Raw genomic sequence first — 17359 nt, forward strand, 5'->3', positions numbered from 1 at the left:
AAAATTTTTTTGCATTATCCTAAAGAAATTGCCATATCATTATCCCCCTTTCCTATAAGGTGTAGTTCACGTGAAGAAGGAAATCTAGAACGTTACATGCATATCTATATATATTTGGATGTGAGGCATTCTCCCATGTGCCCAAGGACAAGCATAGTAAGCTGGATTCTAAGAGTGTCAAATGCATTTTCCTTGGCTATGGAGATGTAGGCGAGATGGGTTATGGCCTTTGGGATCCACAGGCAGGGCGGAAAGTCATCTACAACCATGATGTAGTCTTCCATGAAGACAAGATGTATCGGCAACCTCAGAAGGTGGTAGAGATACACAGGGTTATATTCCAAGAGAAGCCACGTGCTCCTATACAACTAATTGGACAGTCTGCAGCAATAGTCAGTACACATGGTGAGGGTGTTGGACAGGATGTGGACATGCAACAAAGCCTACAGTGTGATGGTCTACTAGAGCTAAACGTCTGCTTGACAGATTTGAGCCCTCGATGCATTATGTCTTGGTTACAGATGCAGGAGAGCCTCTCACCTATGATGAGGCTATCCCCCTGGGTGGCAGTCACTCCTGGGAGAGGGCTATGCAGTTTGAGATGGACTCCTTGCATAAGAATATGACTTGGGATTTGGTTGCATTGCCTAAGGGAAAAAAGGCTTTGCCGTGCAAATGGGTGTACAAGTTGAAAAGTATGCCTGGAAACCCCAAGACAGCCTATAAGGCAAGACTTGTTTCTAAGGGTTTTAAACAGGAGCATGGAGTTGACTTTGATGAAGCCTTTTCTCTTGTCGTCATGATGACCACCCTATGCTTGCTTTTGGCCTTAGTTGCACAGCTTGACTTGGACATGTATCAGATGGATGTCAAGACTACATTCTTGCATGGGGATTTGCATGATGAGATATATATAGAGTAGTCCAAGGGCTTTGCAGAGCCTAGCAGGGAGCACCTAGTGTGCAAGTTGAAGAAAAGTCTTTATGGCTTGAAGCCCATGATGGCTCATTGCTTATTTTGATACTTTATGTGGATGATATGCTGATAGAAAGGAAAGCTCATGATGAACTGGATGCTCTTAAATCTCAGTTGAGGAAGAGCTTTGAGATGAAGGATTTGGGACATGCCTCTCACATTCTTGGTATACGTATTAAGCGCGACAGGCATCAAGGACTACTCTACCTCTCACAGAGGGAGTACATTCATAAAGTCCTTGAGCATTTTCACATGGAGGATGTGAAGCCTATTGGTTGTCCTCTACCTTCTTATGTGAAGGTCTCAGAGCCTGATTGTGTGCAAATAGTTGTCCGCAGACAGATAAGTAGAGGGCCGAGATGGTCGAGATCCCTTCTGCATTAGCCATGGGTAGTTTGATATATGCCATGATGGCCACTCGTCCAGATATTGCCTTTGTAGTTGGGTGTTGTGGCACACTGTATGGCTACACCTGGCAGGAAACATTGGGATGCCGTGAAGGGTATCATGAGGTACCTAAAGGGCACATCAGATATGTGTATTTGCAATGGCAGCTAGGATACAAGAGTTGTAGGATACACAGACTTTGATTATGCAGGACATGCAGATAGTAGGAAGTCCACTTCCGGCTATATATTTACCTATGCTCGAGGTGTCGTCTCTTGGATGTCCAGGGTTTAGAAGTGTACAACTCTCTCTACCACTGGGGCCGAGTATGTTGCAGCCACCACTGAGGCTTGCAAGGAGGCCATATGGTTGGGCAGTTTGGTTCATGACCTTGGGATTGATGCTATACCTACATTGCATTCAGATTCTATGAGTGCTATTTAGCTAGCCAAGAGTTTGATCTTCCATGCGAAGAGGAAACACATCGAGGTGAGGTATCACTTCATATGTGGGGCCATGGAGGACACATTTGTTGACCTTGTCAATATCTCCACTAACGAAAATCTTGTAGATCTGCTCACAAAAAACCTCACTACTGAGTGCTTTTCCTTCCTCAAGAGATTGACGGGCGTTCAGCTGCTCGATAACACTGTGAGCAAAGGTTCATAGTGCTAGCACTCCATAAAAAAATCCCACAATTATTGGTGCATAATACAGGTCCTTGAGGAGAATGACAACCTGATTCATCCTTTTCTATCTTCCATCCTTTTTATTCCAAGATTAATGTACTATCACACTGTTCTGTATAGCAACGATGGATGAAGGTGAACCAGTCAATTTTTGCATATGATCTCTTCTGAAACTGTTGATTTGAGCACAGATCACCACAGGGGCATGTTTCTGGAATACACTCAATGCTAAGCATGCGATTGTTTAGCTGATTGTGGTTGGCCTTCTTAAGGCCTTTGATGGCAAACAGTCCAATGCAGACTTCACCATTAATCATCTACTTCTTAGTTTTACAATTTGGCTCACAGCTGTGATTAATAAAGCATCCCAGTATCAAACGAAATTCGATTGCCTGTTTGGTGACCACGATCTATATCTTGCTCCAGGTTGAGAGAAGTTGTTTTCTGTCTCAATCATAACCTTCTCACGACACCCTATCAGCACATTTGAAGGAATAGATACTCTTTCTGAGTGTCATACTGGATCAAAGCGAGATGGGAAGTAATTGACCTCCTCGTCCCTGAAACCTCACAGTTCACGTCAGTCCCTGTCGGATCAACTAGTGCACTTCTTCATGAAACACGATCCTGTGATTGACGTCCGCTAGCTATGGCAAGTATCGTTGCTTTCGATCCGAAGGTAGAAGTCTTCCTTGGGTTGCTTTCCCTTATGATATCCGAGTGTCACTTCAACCTAGCTCCCACCATACGTAGTTGATGTTGTTCTCTGATCACGATTGCTTTTCGTGTTCTTCACTACACAATATTCTAGAGCCTCCAAAAGACAAGACGAGGATCCTCTCCTCCAGAATATGCACGAGGACCCCCAGCATTCCAAAAACAGGAACTCTCTGGATGTCCTGCTTTTTCTTCTCCAGGCCAGATTTACTGCGCTTAGAAAAGCGGCCTCTTTCTTCTACTAGAAAAGCGGCCCAAGTCTTTGATAGACTAACATAGCGATCTGCTACCAATCAGCCACCTCTCGTTTGGTCGAAACGCTATGTCATGGCATGCACCTTGGATACCATCAATATCAGGCTTGACAAATCAAATTTCTGAAATCAAGATCCAATCCCTTTCTTTATTTCCATCAAATCTTAAAACTGCAACTTTTCTTCCTGGCACAGTAAAACGTGTTCTGAAGTCAGAACAAGGAGATTACAATCCATGTTTCCCTCGATTTGTGCTGGCAGTCAATAGCTTTCTTTCATGTCTTTATGTTCAAGCAGCTCATATACATTTACTGCACTTGGTAACTGAACAACCACCTATCTGTTATAAACTGCAATCTTTGTGATGTACTCGTGGCATTTGATCCTAACCTTTTCATCAGATAACAAATGGTGGATCACCAAATTTGTTAAAGCGTCTCTAAAAGCATAGTGCTCCAAGTGCAAACCATGTATCATCAAAAATGTTATTTGTAGCATGGAGATGCTTCCATCATTTGTGCCAAGAGCAACATAGTTTTTCTTTGGACGGGATCGGACTGTCCAAACACAATTTGTTGTCTCACATAAAGTTGTGAATTTAGCATCATCCTTGGTGCAGAATATTACTAGTTTACTTGAACCTATTATGCACAAAAATTTCTCATCATGATAGGCAATCGAACAAGGATCAAATCCTAAGAGCTTATCACTACCGATCTGCTTCCCTGCCAAATTGTAGAAGGAAAAAGTTCCATTCCAACAGCCAACCACCAATGTCACAAACTGATACATGACCATTGTACATGCCCAATACCAAATATTGCCCATCAGCACTTCATGCAACCAACAGAACCTTTGAAGAAACCTTCTGCTTTGAGACCAACTTTTACTCTGGAGACCAAATTCCAAAATGGCCTGCTATTCCACTGGCCAGATGTTGGGTGAGAGGATTGTATGCAAGGCATTGAACAGGATCATTATGCTGAACTTTAGAATGCCCTCGGCCTTATAAATCCAAATAATCACTGTCTTGTCTGCTCCTCCTGATGCAAATCTTTTACCATCCCTTGAATAGGCCACACAATACATGATATCTTTGTGCCCCTTAAGACTATGAACAACAACCCCTTGCAAAGTTTGAGTGTACAAGCTCAGTCTTTCTTCTTCCTCTTCACCTCCATTGCAAGATCCAAGGTAGATGGTAATCGATCTTCTAGTGCTTCTGAAACTGAGCCAAGCTTCCCAAACATATCCACCACTATGCTTCCCACAAATATATTCACTTCCAAACCCCTCTCCACTATACTGCCCACGCAAAACAAAACGCAAACACAACAACTAAGTATATACAAAGTAAGAAATGTCACATACATAAATTTTTGGTGGATTTCATACCTCGGATGCGCAGCAGTACGACATCCACCCCCTCTGATCCTGTGCATCGTCCGAATGGGCCAACTATCCATGATCATTGTCGTCAAGATCCACGAATAGATCAATCTCTTCATTGTGTATTTCCGGTATTTCAGCAAGATTATCTGTCATATCATCTGTCTCTTCTATTGGAGTTTCTTCTCGTTGCTCCTCTCTTGCAAATTCTTCCAATGCATAACCCTCATCATCTCTTTTCTTGAAAATCTTGAATCTTTTTCGTGCAATAGGCACTCTAAGCACTGTCCCATCCAATTCGTTCAGCTCATATGTTGCATTGTCAAAGACATGTCTGACTATGTATGGCCCAAACCATCTTTTCACCATCTTCCGAAGTGCAGTATACTGATTTTCAAGGCTGCTATCAAAGACTAATACCCATTCTCCCTCTTCTATTGCTCTAGGCCGCAAGCGATGCCTGCTATCAAACCTGTCCTTATTTCTAAGTCTAGCAACCTTTAACCTGTCAATAGCTACCTGAATATCCTCTGGTCTTCTCTCCAACTGCCGGATCCGAAGAGCTAAGAGCTCCTCTCTCGTCAAATCCTCCTGCCAAGGTAAAACTAACCAAGTCAAAGCACAAGTCTCAATCAGCATAACCGGTTTCTGACCATACATCAACTCTACGGGTATATATCCTGTGGTAACACTGTGGGTCGTACGATCAGTCCACAAAGCAAATGGTAGAAGTCTCAGCCATTCTCCAATCCGTACTCTGCATGCTTTGGCTAATGCTTTCACTATCGGTGGATGCCCTCTTTCACTCTTTCCATTTCCCTCTGGATTGTATGCTGTGGTTAGAGCCAACTTGATTCCTAGTTGAGAGAAAAACTCCCTATCTTCATCTGCATCCAGTTCACCGCGATCTGCAGTGATCTTACCCACACAACCATACCTGCAGAAAATTTCTTCCAATAAGAACTTACACACTGCACTAGTGGTCTTCATTCTCAAAGGTCTGCCCTCAACATGATTGGTAAGATCCTCTCTAGCCAAAACAATATATCTCATCTGCCATAGACCTTATGTCTGACCGGACTTGACATGCTTGGCCTATGCCATTACTACATGCCTATTACATTATTTGGAGTTGGATGCTATTGAGCCTTTAACATTTGATTTCCTGGAGCTTACTTTGGATATTTCTCAATTTTCCAGAGTTAAAATTTGGATGTACTTGATGTCTATGGATGCTATGTATGGATGCTACATGGCCTATATGCTCATGAGGTCTTATTGACGCTTGATCTTGGATATTTTGGCACTAGTGCTATCATATGTCCTTGTTGAGCTTCTTCGCTTGATATTTACAGCTTTTGTGCAAGTGGGAGCATCTTGGTATGCTTGATAGTGATGGTTTATGCTACTTGAGCATTCAGATACTTGAGACTCAGATCTTCACTTGGATGTTGCATGGTTGATATGTCGTGGTCCTCACAGATGTACTTGGGCTGATTTGGGCTTTGCACTCCCTGAGCATACACCTCTTTGTGTCAGGTCTTGACAGTGTTGTGTTCACTTTGCCCTATTACACAGAGGGCATGCCGACTTACTGACGAATTCATTTGACATGCTTGGTACATGCTAATTTATGCTCGCTTGATGCTGGTTATGGTTTAATAGTCAGTGGTTGACTTGGTGCATTCATTTTGCCTACAGTTTGCTCTCATTGTAACTGGCTGTAATTTATTACAACAAGCAATTATGCATGGACTAACGTGGAATTTTCATACTGAATCATCCTAATTTTATGTACTTTTTGATGGTACTTGGTGGGAAACATCATTAGCTATAAGTTCATGGTCATTTTGCCTTGGTTTTGGTGGTATTTTGGCTGTTTACAGTTGAAAACAACAAGCAGTTTTGAACTGTTTGCACCATTTTGGACTGCAGTATGGCATCTTCTTCCACTAGCAGTGCTATCTTCAACATCACTCAGCTTGATGGTACAAATTATGCCTATTGGGGAAGAGCCAAGTTTGGTAGGTATTGGTGCATAAATCGCAGATCAAGCCACTAAGGATGCATGGCGAGTAGCTTGAAACTATGACTGATGATGAATGGGATGAGCTTGATGAGTTATGAAAGTCCACCCTCTCTCACTAAACAGGTGCATTACAATATGGTTGAGAAAGCACAAAGTGCTTGGCAGCTTTGGGATTAAATTAAGAACCTCTATGACAAGAAAAATTCAGCAAGTTAGATATATTGGCTGAAGCAGCTTATGGACTTGCACATGAAGGAGAATATGACAACGTCTGCTCATTCGAGCCATTTCCATGCTATTCTCAAGAGCTTGACTTTGTAGGGCATTACCTTTAATGATAAGGTTACTCCATTTTCTGAGTGGGTCATGGGATGTATTCCCCACTGCCTTATGTGCTCCTGCTACTATTTTGAACTTGCCTGATGTAGGGAGTGCTCTTGTGCAAGAGGAAGAGATCAATCGTAAGAACTTGGATGCCTCTCGTGTGTCACATGAATTGGCTGTTAGAGGAAGAGGTTTTAATGGAAAGAATGACCATGGGTATGGACATGGTAGAGAACTCTCAAAAGTCTAGGTCTAAGTCATGTGGTAAGTCGTGCACAATGGTCATGTATCAGTTTGTGACATTGGTGTTGGCTGTTGGAATGGAACTTTTTCCTTCTACAATTTGGCAGGGAAGCAGATTGGCAGTGATAAGCTCTTAGGATTTGATCCTTGTTCGATTGCCTATCATGATGAGAAATTTTTGTGCATAAGAGGTTCAAGTAAACTGGTAATATTCTGCACCAAGGATGGTGCTAAATTCACAACTTTATGTGAGACAACAGATTGTGTTTGGACAGTCCGATCTCGTCCAAAGAAAAACTATATTGCTCTTGGCACAAATGATGGAAGCATCTCCATGCTACAAATAACATTTTTGATGATACATGGTTTGCACTTGGAGCACTATGCTTTTAGAGATGCTTTAACAGATCTGGTGATCCACAATTTGTTATCTGATGAAAATGTTAGGATCAAATGCCACGAGTACATCACAAAGATTGCAGTTTATAACAGACAGGTGGCTATTCAGTTACCAAGTGTAGTAAATGTATATGAGCTGCTTGAACATAAAGACATGAAAGAAAGCTATTGAGTGTCAGCACAAATCGAGGGAAACATGGATTGTAATCTCCTTGTTCTGACTTCAGAACACGTTTTACTGTGCCAAGAAGAAAAGTTGCAGTTTTAAGATTTGATGGAAATAAAGAAAGGGATTGGATCTTGATTTCGGAAATCTGATTTGTCAAGCCTGATATTGATGGTATCCAAGGTGCATGCCATGACATAGCGTTTCGACCAAACGGGAGGTAGCTGATTGGTAGCAGAACGCTATGTTAGTCTATCAAAGACTTGGGCCGCTTTTTTGGTAGAAGAAAGAGGCTTCTTTTCTGAGCGCAGTAAATCTGGCCTGGAGAAGAAAAAGCAGGACATCCAGAGAGTTCCTGTTTTTGGACGCTGGGCGTCCTCGTGCATATTTTGGAGGAGAGGATCGTCGTCTTGTCTTTTGGAGGCTCTTAAATATTGTGTAGTGAAGAACACGAAAAGCAATCGTGATCAGAGAACAACGTCAACTACGTATGGTGGGAGCTAGGTTGAAGTGACACTCGGATATCATAAGGGAAAGCAACCCAAGGAAGACTTCTACCTTCGGATCGACAACGACGATACTTGCCATAGCTAGGGGATGTCAATCACAGGATCGTGTTTCATGAAGAAGTGCACCAGCTGATCCGACAGGGACTGACGTGAACCGTGAGGTTTCAGGGACGATGAGGTCAACTACTTCCCATCTCGCTTTGATCCAGTATGACACTCAGAAAGAGTATCTATTCCTTCGAATGTGCTGACAGGGTGTTGTGAGAAGGTTATGATTGAGACAGAAAACAACTTCTCTCAACCTGGAGCAAGATATAGATCGTGGTCACCAAACAGGCAATCGAATTTCATTTGATACTGGGACGCTTTATTAATCATAGCTGTGAGCCAAATTGTAAAACTGAGAAGTAGATGATTAATGGCGAAGTCTGCATTGGACTGTTTGCCATCAAAGGCCTTAAGAAGGCCAACCACAATCAGCTAAACAATCGCATGCTTAGCATTGAGTGTATTCCAGAAACATGCCCCTGTGTTGATCTGTGCTCAAATCAACAGTTTCAGAAGAGATCATATGCAAAAATTGACTGGTTCACCTTCATCCATCGTTGCTATATAGAATAGTGTGATAATACATTAATCATGGAATAAAAAGGATGGAAGATAGAAAAGGATGAATCGGGTTGTCATTCTCCTCAAGGACTTGTATTATGCACCAATAATTGTGGGATTTTTTTATGGAGTGCTAGCACTATGAACCTTTGCTCACAGTGTTATCGAGCAGCTGAACTGAAGCAAGTTAAGTCATCAGAAGCTGCAACAGCCATTTCAATGGCCCATGCCAAGCAATTTAGCCCACAGGTGTCAAGTAAGCCTCGAATAGAGGCTGTTTCTCCTGGGCAGAAGTATTAACTCAATCCGGGAAGAGGGAGAAATTGGATAGAGCCCAAACTCCTAGTCAGATGCCATCACAACCAAACAGACATGAACACATATTATCAATAAGCAGTGGCAGCCCTTGCTGGGAATCTTATATGTGTCTTATGGTGCTAGAGAGCTTGCTGGAAACAAACTTAGCCTGGAATTTACTATTGCATAGCTAGATCTCACTTGATTAATCTTCTATCTTGGAATTTCTCAAGAACCTCTATGGTCGCGACTTTGCTTTCGAAAACCCTTTGACATCTTTGGTGAACCTGACGTGAAAGCGTCGCATTAAAAAAAAAATTAGGATGGAAGATACTTCAGTATCAGTTTCAGCCTCTTCTACGATTCCTGCTTTGTCCTCTACTTCAGCTCCATCATTGACTGCTGCTTCAAGTACTTCAACGGATGATTTAAAGTAGATTTTGTAGAATATGTCTATGTAAATGCAGCTTCAAAATCAGCAGACACAATTGTATATGCAACAGCAGCAGCAGTTGCATCAACAACAGTTGTCTTAGCAAAGGCAACTATATTCGGAGGAGGAGAATGCTATCAACGCGACTAAGGCGATTGAAGCAGTTGAGAATGAGAAGAAGCTATTTGATGGCCGTAATGTTTCGGCTTATTTGAAGATGTATGAGATCAAGATGGGATTTTTTGGAGTACCAACAGGACTTATGAGTAAGTATTTCCTTCGTCTTGTCACACCCGCCTTGAGGGCAAAAGTGACTGATCTTTTTCTTCAAAATTCGCATTGGCAAGATTTTAAGAAGACCTTGAAAGAAGAGTATTTCCTTAAGGACTTTGGGATGGCTACACGGCGGTCATTCCGAGAGTGGGTCTACATGCCAAACAAAGGTCTAGCTACTTCAGAGTTGATACGAGAATTTGAAGACAGGTATAGTCAGCTTGATGCCATTGAACAAAGAGCATTGGATGTTGAGAAAGTTGAGCTTTTTTTGCAAGTTGCAGATCCTGCTCTTCAAGAAGAATTACGAGAGCTTCTTGAGGATTGCACGAAGCCTATGGGTCTTAAAACAGATTGGTAAGATGCCCGGGATGCAGTCTCGACTTTGACCAAGAGGAGGATATGGATGACCCGCCTACAGAATGGATCCAAGACACCGACACCGTCTTCTGCTCCTATGCCTGCTTCTATCCCTATTATTTCTTCTCTTCCTCAGCCAGTTTCTTGGCCTATGCTAGTGCCTACTATTTCTACTCCTCCTGTTCCTCCTGTTCCAAGACCGATGCCGACTCCTTCTACTCCAAAACTACGCTCCGTCGGTGCCTTCCTCTCTTGATGACATAATCAAAGGAATAACGGATTTGACACTGGAGTCAGTTAAAGCAGAATTGGTGGGAAAATTGAAAGAGCAGTTTGCTTTGACAGTGCTTATTATTCCTTCTGGTGCTCCTACTGCACCTAGGAGTACTCCTAGTGCACCTAGGAGAGATCGAAGATGTATTTGGTGTGATAGTACGGACCATCAGCATTGCAGGGATTGTGAATCTTTTTAGGATGCAAGGAGGAAGAATTTCGTATTTTGGGGACAAGATGGTAAGATTTGGCTGATTGAACAGGAGCTCTGCTTGCTACCAATTTTGGGAAAGGCGGAATGAAGAAATTAGTGGATGACATGGCTGCGCGTACTTCTTATGTGGTAGCTAGAGGAGATGCTTCTGCATATGGAGTCCAGATTGAGAAAGGATGAGAGAATCAGTCAGCATTATGGACTTATGCTATGGAGACGGCAAACAAGGGAAAAATTCAGCAGATTTTTTTGACTAATGCAGGTTCTAGCATCAGATCTGAGACAGGTTGGGATTCGCTTGTTGACAGGTACACTATTTATGCCTACTTGGCCAAGTCTCAGGGAGCAGATGTACTTGTTGAGGAGAAGCGTAAGAGGGATGAAGAAAATCCAAATGCAGGTAAAAAGACTAGAGGGGGTGAGTTTGTTACTCCACCTACTGCAGGACCGTCTTTGAGACTAGGGCCAGAAGGACAGATGGAAGATTCTCAAAAGAAAGAAAAGAGGCAAGAGCCTAGAGAGAGAAAGCAGCCAGGGTTTAGATTGATGTCTGATATTGAGACATCTACGGACATGAAGAAAATATTTAATGACAAGATACTTGGTAGTGAGGTGACTTTTACTATTTCTGAGGTTTTGGGCATCTCGAAAAGAGAGTTTCAAGATCAGTTCCAAGAAGTCCTGAAGAGGAAAAGACATGCATTGCCTATTACTGATACACATGGAGTTTTGATTAGGGAGTTGGATGAGGATAAGGATGAGGTTATGGTTGAGAATGCTTCTATTTTTCCACAGAAAGAGAAGAGGGTTCAGCCTATGCATTATGCTGAAACTAATGAGCCTGTCTTGATACCACGTAGTCACTTTTCGCGGAGTCATTGGGCTAGGGCAACTACAGAAACGATGGTAAAAATTGGAGAGAAATAGGTGCCTTATGTTGCTTTGGTGGATCATGGTTCCGAGATTAATCTCATAGTTCGTGGAGTTTATGAAAGTAATCGATGGCCTATGGATGTAGATCATGGGTGGCATATGAGAGCCGCCAACAACACTGCAGGTGATTTGTATGCTGCTTGCCCCAATGTCAGGGTTTCTATTGGAGATGTAGAGGAGGATTTCCATTTCTTTGTGCAGGATTCATGCTCTTATCCCATAATTCTTGGACAGCCATTCATCACACAGATGTGCATGGAAACAAAAGTAATGGATGATGGATTTGCTTATGCATGGATTCACTGTAAAGATGGTATGAGAGCAGTTCAGTTTATGACTCTGTGTGTGAACCATGTTAGAAACAGGGATACTCTTAGAGATGCACCTTTGCCCACTGTGAGGGATTCGGGTTTTCATTAGGTACCGCTGTTTCGTGAGATGACGGTGGTACAGAGTAGAGGAGATTGGAAATCTCGCCTCCTGGCAGCAGTGTTTTCTCCTCCAATTTTGTTGGAATTTCAGCAAACAGTTCGATGAGTTATTAGAAGACTTCTAAGTTGCCTAGAGTTGCCAGGCAGTATATATGCAGGAAGGAGAAAAATTTGCAAAATGCAGGTATTTTAGAGGATGATGAGCATATAGATGGGACGTATGATAGTATGATTTGTGCGGATACGATGACAGAGATGGAAAATATACTGAAAACTGATATGCAGAGTTGTCACAATAATGTATTAGTGCAATCCATGGACATGTTTTATGAAATTACAGATTTTGTGTCAGAGATAGAGTCAGAGGCTGAGGTGACTCAGCAAAAAGTGTTGAGTGCTGAAGAAATTCAACAAACAGAGTTTTTGGCTGATTATGATCAGCCTACAAAGACACAGAGGGCTGAAAACTTTCAGCCAACAGAGTTTACTGCTGAAATTTTTCAGCATCCAGAGTTTAGGGATGTTCCTATGTAGTCCATAGAGCAGAGGGCTGAGGATATTCAGCCACCACTAGAGTGCAAAATTGCTGATTTATAGCAAGATTTGAGTAATGCAGAGGATCATAATGAAGCCAGGGTTGACATGAAATACAAGACTGTGGATAAGAAGGTGAAGCCGGTAGCTGTACTGCTTCCACTTGACAGTGATCAGCAAATAGAGAGGGCTGCCAAACAGCCAATTTTGAGGAATCCAGAGCATATAGGCCATAAATTTTCAGTAGAGACTCTTGCTGAATTAAAAATTGGAAATGGTGATTTCTTACTACCCACAGAGAAGAAATGCTTTGAGGAGATGCTTGAACGACATGGAAGGGGGTTTGCTTTTTTCCCGCATGAGATTGGATGTGTGAATCCGGATATTGTTGCTCTTATGGTGATCTTTACTATTCCTCATATTCCATGGAACCTCTGACCTATTCCAATGCCTAAGGCATACCTGCCAAAGTTAATTGACTTGTTGAATGAGAAAATCAGGATGGGAATCCTAGAGCCGTCATCTGCACCATACTCAAATAGGTGGTTTACGGTTCCAAAGAAGAATGGTACTCTCTGATTTATATAGGACATGGAGCTAGTAAACAGAGTTACTATCAGGAATGTTGGTATAGGTCCAGTTGTGGATGAGTTTGTAGAAGCATTTGCTGGACGTGCCATCTATTCTTTTGGTGATTTGTATTCGGGATATGATTAGTTTCAGCTGGCTTTGGAAAGCAGGGACATAACCACTATGAGAAGTCCTATTGGGCTTGTCAGGATGTGTACCTTGCCTTAAGGTGCCACTAATTCTGTTGCGCATATGATGAATGCCATGCATAAGGTCCTTCATGATTACATACCTCATCTTACCATGCCTTTTTTTGGATGATGTGCCCATTAAGGGGTGTGCAGAAGAAGAGAAGAATGAGAGTCTAAATGAGCAGGGATGCAGATATTTTGTGGCTGATCATATTTCAGCTTGTGAAAAGATTTTGGCCAGGCTAGAAGAAGTGAACTTGACACTATCAAGGCAAAATTCTGTTTTTGGAGTAAATGAGGTTGTCATTGTTGGACATATGTGTGGGTATTATGGCAGGAAACCCTCACCTGAGAAGGTGGATGCTATAGGCAAGATTACGGAGTATTGTTCTACCACTTCAGAGGTACAGAGATTCATTGGAGCTTGTGTGTTTTATATGATTTGGATACCCCATTTTGCACACATAGCAGATTGCTTATATCAGCTGCTTCGAAAGGGGCAGAAATTTTATTGGGATGAGAGCCACACTAGAGCCATGCAGAAATTGAAGAAGTTATTGTAGATTGTTCCTACTCTCAGGAAAGCGGTTTATAATTGCGGAAGGCCTATTCTATTGACAGTTGACACTAGTCCAATTGGCATAGGTTGGGCTATGGGTCAAGATGATGCAGATGGAAACAGGTATGCTATTCGGTTTGGGGCGAAAGTCCTAAACGAGAGATAGAGGAGGTATCCGCAAATCAAGAGGGAATTACTGGGAATTGTTACGACTCTCAAATGTGACAAGGAGTACTTTATTGGAGCCTCAGTTGTGGTAGAGACAGATTGCTTGCCATTGATAGGTATGATTACGAGTTGTTCTACTCTGGATATAGCTATGCTGAGATGGATTGCATACATCAAGTCATTAAATCCAAAATTTAAACACATAGCAAGGAAGGATAATCCAGTGGGTGGCGGATATGCTGTCTAGAGCCAGATATGATGATGAGGAGACACTACTTGCAGAAGAGGATGATGCAGAAATTTCAGCCGCTACGATTGATCATGTTTGCCATGTCTATGATATTGTGGCTTTCATAGAAGAACTCTATGTTGGAGATTGGTTGCAGATTGGCAAGTACCTTAGTACACTAAGCAAAAGAGATGAATGGACCGATGAAGAGTTCAAGAAGATCAGAAGAAAAGCCTATGGTTATTTTCTCAAGGACGGATTTCTTTGGAAGCACACAGTTACAGGTGATGAGGGAGTTTCATGAGAGTCCTTGGGCTGGTCATAGAGGAGTGTGGGATACTTATGAGAAAATCAAGGAGAAATATTGGTGAAAAGGCATGTATAGAGATGTTTCTCACTTTGTTATGTATACATCCAAGACATAGGCCAAATCCAACAGGCATATCCAAACATAAGCAAATAAGCTTCAGCCCTGAATATTCCAGCAACAAATAAACATCCAAAACTAAGAAAAAAATATCTCAATCCAAGCTCAAAACCATAGACAAACCATAGGCATACTTTCTCATATGTATAGGCACCAACTGGGCATAATCGGGCATCAAATGACTATGTAACATGATCATAAAGTGTAATGACAGGGGGCTGCCTTATTTTGGGTTGCCTATGGATTGTGTAAAATAGTCAATGATTGAGTAAATTCAGCCCCAAAATCATTCACATCATAGGCATACATTCCCCTAGCATTGGGGGCGTATTTGGGACCAACCGAGCAACCAATGTCAATGCCAACCAGGCATAAACATAAAGTGCTGATGTAACACTATTTGTGGCTGCAAGTGGACTGAAAACAATCCTAGATTGAGGTAAATCAGTCCACAAATCAATGCCAATGATAACCACCAATGTCGAGCATCAAGGGGGTGTTCCCAAGTGCCAAATGAAGTGTTTTCAAGTTGCCAATAAGTGCCAAGGGAGGGATGAAGTAAAAAATGAATGTTTTGCAGGTCTTCAAGCTAGCCCAAACTGATTTGGGGCTTGTGGAAGGGCTAGGCAAGGTCAAGGCAAGGTTGGGGGAGTAGTGAAGGATCCCCAAGAGCTCCCTCTTGAAGGGCAAAGTCACCATTAGAGAGTAGGCATCACAAGAAGCATGAGGACATGGCTGCCCTGCTTCACAAAACCTGTGGATTGAAGTAAAATAATGAAAGGGAGTTCCAATACCTCTGAAGGAATGCCATGAGGGTGCCCAAATGGGCCGGGTAGGTGCTTGAGAAGTCAGGGAGTGACAAGAGCTTGGGAGAGTCGGCTATAGATGCTGTCGAGAAGGAGACCCAATGAGTGTAGGTAATCGATAGGAAGTTGAAGGAGTCATGAACCAAGTCAGAATGCTCAAGCAACCATACTCTAATACTGGTTGAAAGGTGAGAAGGATCAAATCTTTCGTAGAAGAGCTATGGTGGGAGAGCAAGAGAGAGAGAGAGAGAGAGAGAGAGAGAGAGAGAGAGAGAGAGAGAGAGAGAGAGAGAGAGAGAGAGAGAGAGAGAGAGAGAGCAAATGTGAACTCCAACAGTCACAATGTGTGACCGGGCCTTCCTTTATTCAAACTATCACTAAAAGAATAAAGAATAACGTGACGGTGAGGGGTGCCCACCACCTGAAGTGTGTAGTGGAAGGTAGTGTCAGTGTAGTAATACACAGGTGGCTAGGGAGAGACGCATTTACCTCCAACACATACTTGTGCTTAACTCTATAAGATTAGAAGACATGCCCATTTGTGATTGTGCTAGAGTACTTGCACTATTGAATCACTAAGCAAACATCAAAGATTAGTATTCTCTTGTTCCAACACAACATTAAATGCCAATAATTCCTCTATACTCTATCTTTCTGATCCTAGTGATGCTCCTTTTGTTGCTATATCTATCATGTGCTCATGTTCTTCAAGTATCAGTATAATGGGTGTCTTGGTGGTTATGCAACTTGTCCTCTTTGAACTTGGACCTTATCCACTATTCAACCGGGTGTCCAATGGATGTTGGCTCTTTGTTTTGATTCACAAAATGTAGTGGACATAACATTGTTGCACAAAGTAACTTGCCACTTGGTTGTTGTTTGGAAAGTCTCTTTTTTGTTGAATTAACCAAGCTAAAAGTGTTGAAAGCATGGATCTAAAGCATGGCAAGAACTATGGTGGATGGAAGATGAAGGCTAGATTCATCTTGACATAGATAATGAGTAGGCAACTGTTACACAAGTGAATTAGGTTCGAAGATGGAAGCTTGGACTCATAAACACAAACTTGTGTAATGGGCTGACAATGACAATGACACTAATTGAAAGAGGAAAGCATCATGAACTTACATTACTCATGTGAAAGTACAATGCTTTATAGTAGTTGGGTTGTTCCACTCTCCTCACTATGTATATGGGATTCGGGATATCTCTTCTTGGAGAATACATCATTTGTCATTTTTCAACACCCCCCCTTAAATGATGAGTCCCTACACTTGCTGGCTTTCCCCCCCTACATGGTGACATGGTCGGGGAGACTAGCTCATAGGCAAGCCTAGTCAAGTTAAAGCTTGAAACTTTACATATTTGGCAAGGGCTTTTACAAAGCAAATCCACTAAGGGAAAAATAGAGATCCGCTATGGAAAAAACATATAAAAGATACAATGAAAATTTCTTTAGAACAATCTATCAGAGTTGTTAATGGTAGAAGAAGCATCTTCATCATCATCATCATCATCATCATCATCATCATCATCATCATCATCATCATCATCTTCTTCTTCTTCTTCTTCTTCTTCTTCTTCTTCTTCTTCTTCTTCTTCTTCTTATTCATTCATGAACAGGTTCTGGTGGTGATAATTCTACATCTACTATGTTCTTTTCTTGTGGAAACATTCATTGGCTATATGGCCAGTCTTGCCATAGTAATGACATATAATCTGATCCTTGTTGTTGTTGGTGTTGAGTCCTCAACCACGTCCTTTTGCTCCATAAGTGCCCTTAGTGTACAAGAGACTGTTGTTGGTGGTGTGTCCCTTTGCATCCTTACTTTTAACATTTCTTTCACCATCAAGTAGTGAGTGCTCAATATCTTTAAGTGAGAGACTTGGAACATTGCTTAGTGTGGACACAAGATTCTCATTTGGATCCTTATTTACACTTACAAGAGGTATGGCTATTGCTTCATCTTC

The sequence above is a fragment of the Lygodium microphyllum genome, chromosome 9, assembly GCF_053477565.2.
Source record: "Lygodium microphyllum isolate KBCC chromosome 9, Lygodium_microphyllum_v1.1.10, whole genome shotgun sequence".
Lineage (NCBI taxonomy): Eukaryota > Viridiplantae > Streptophyta > Polypodiopsida > Schizaeales > Lygodiaceae > Lygodium > Lygodium microphyllum.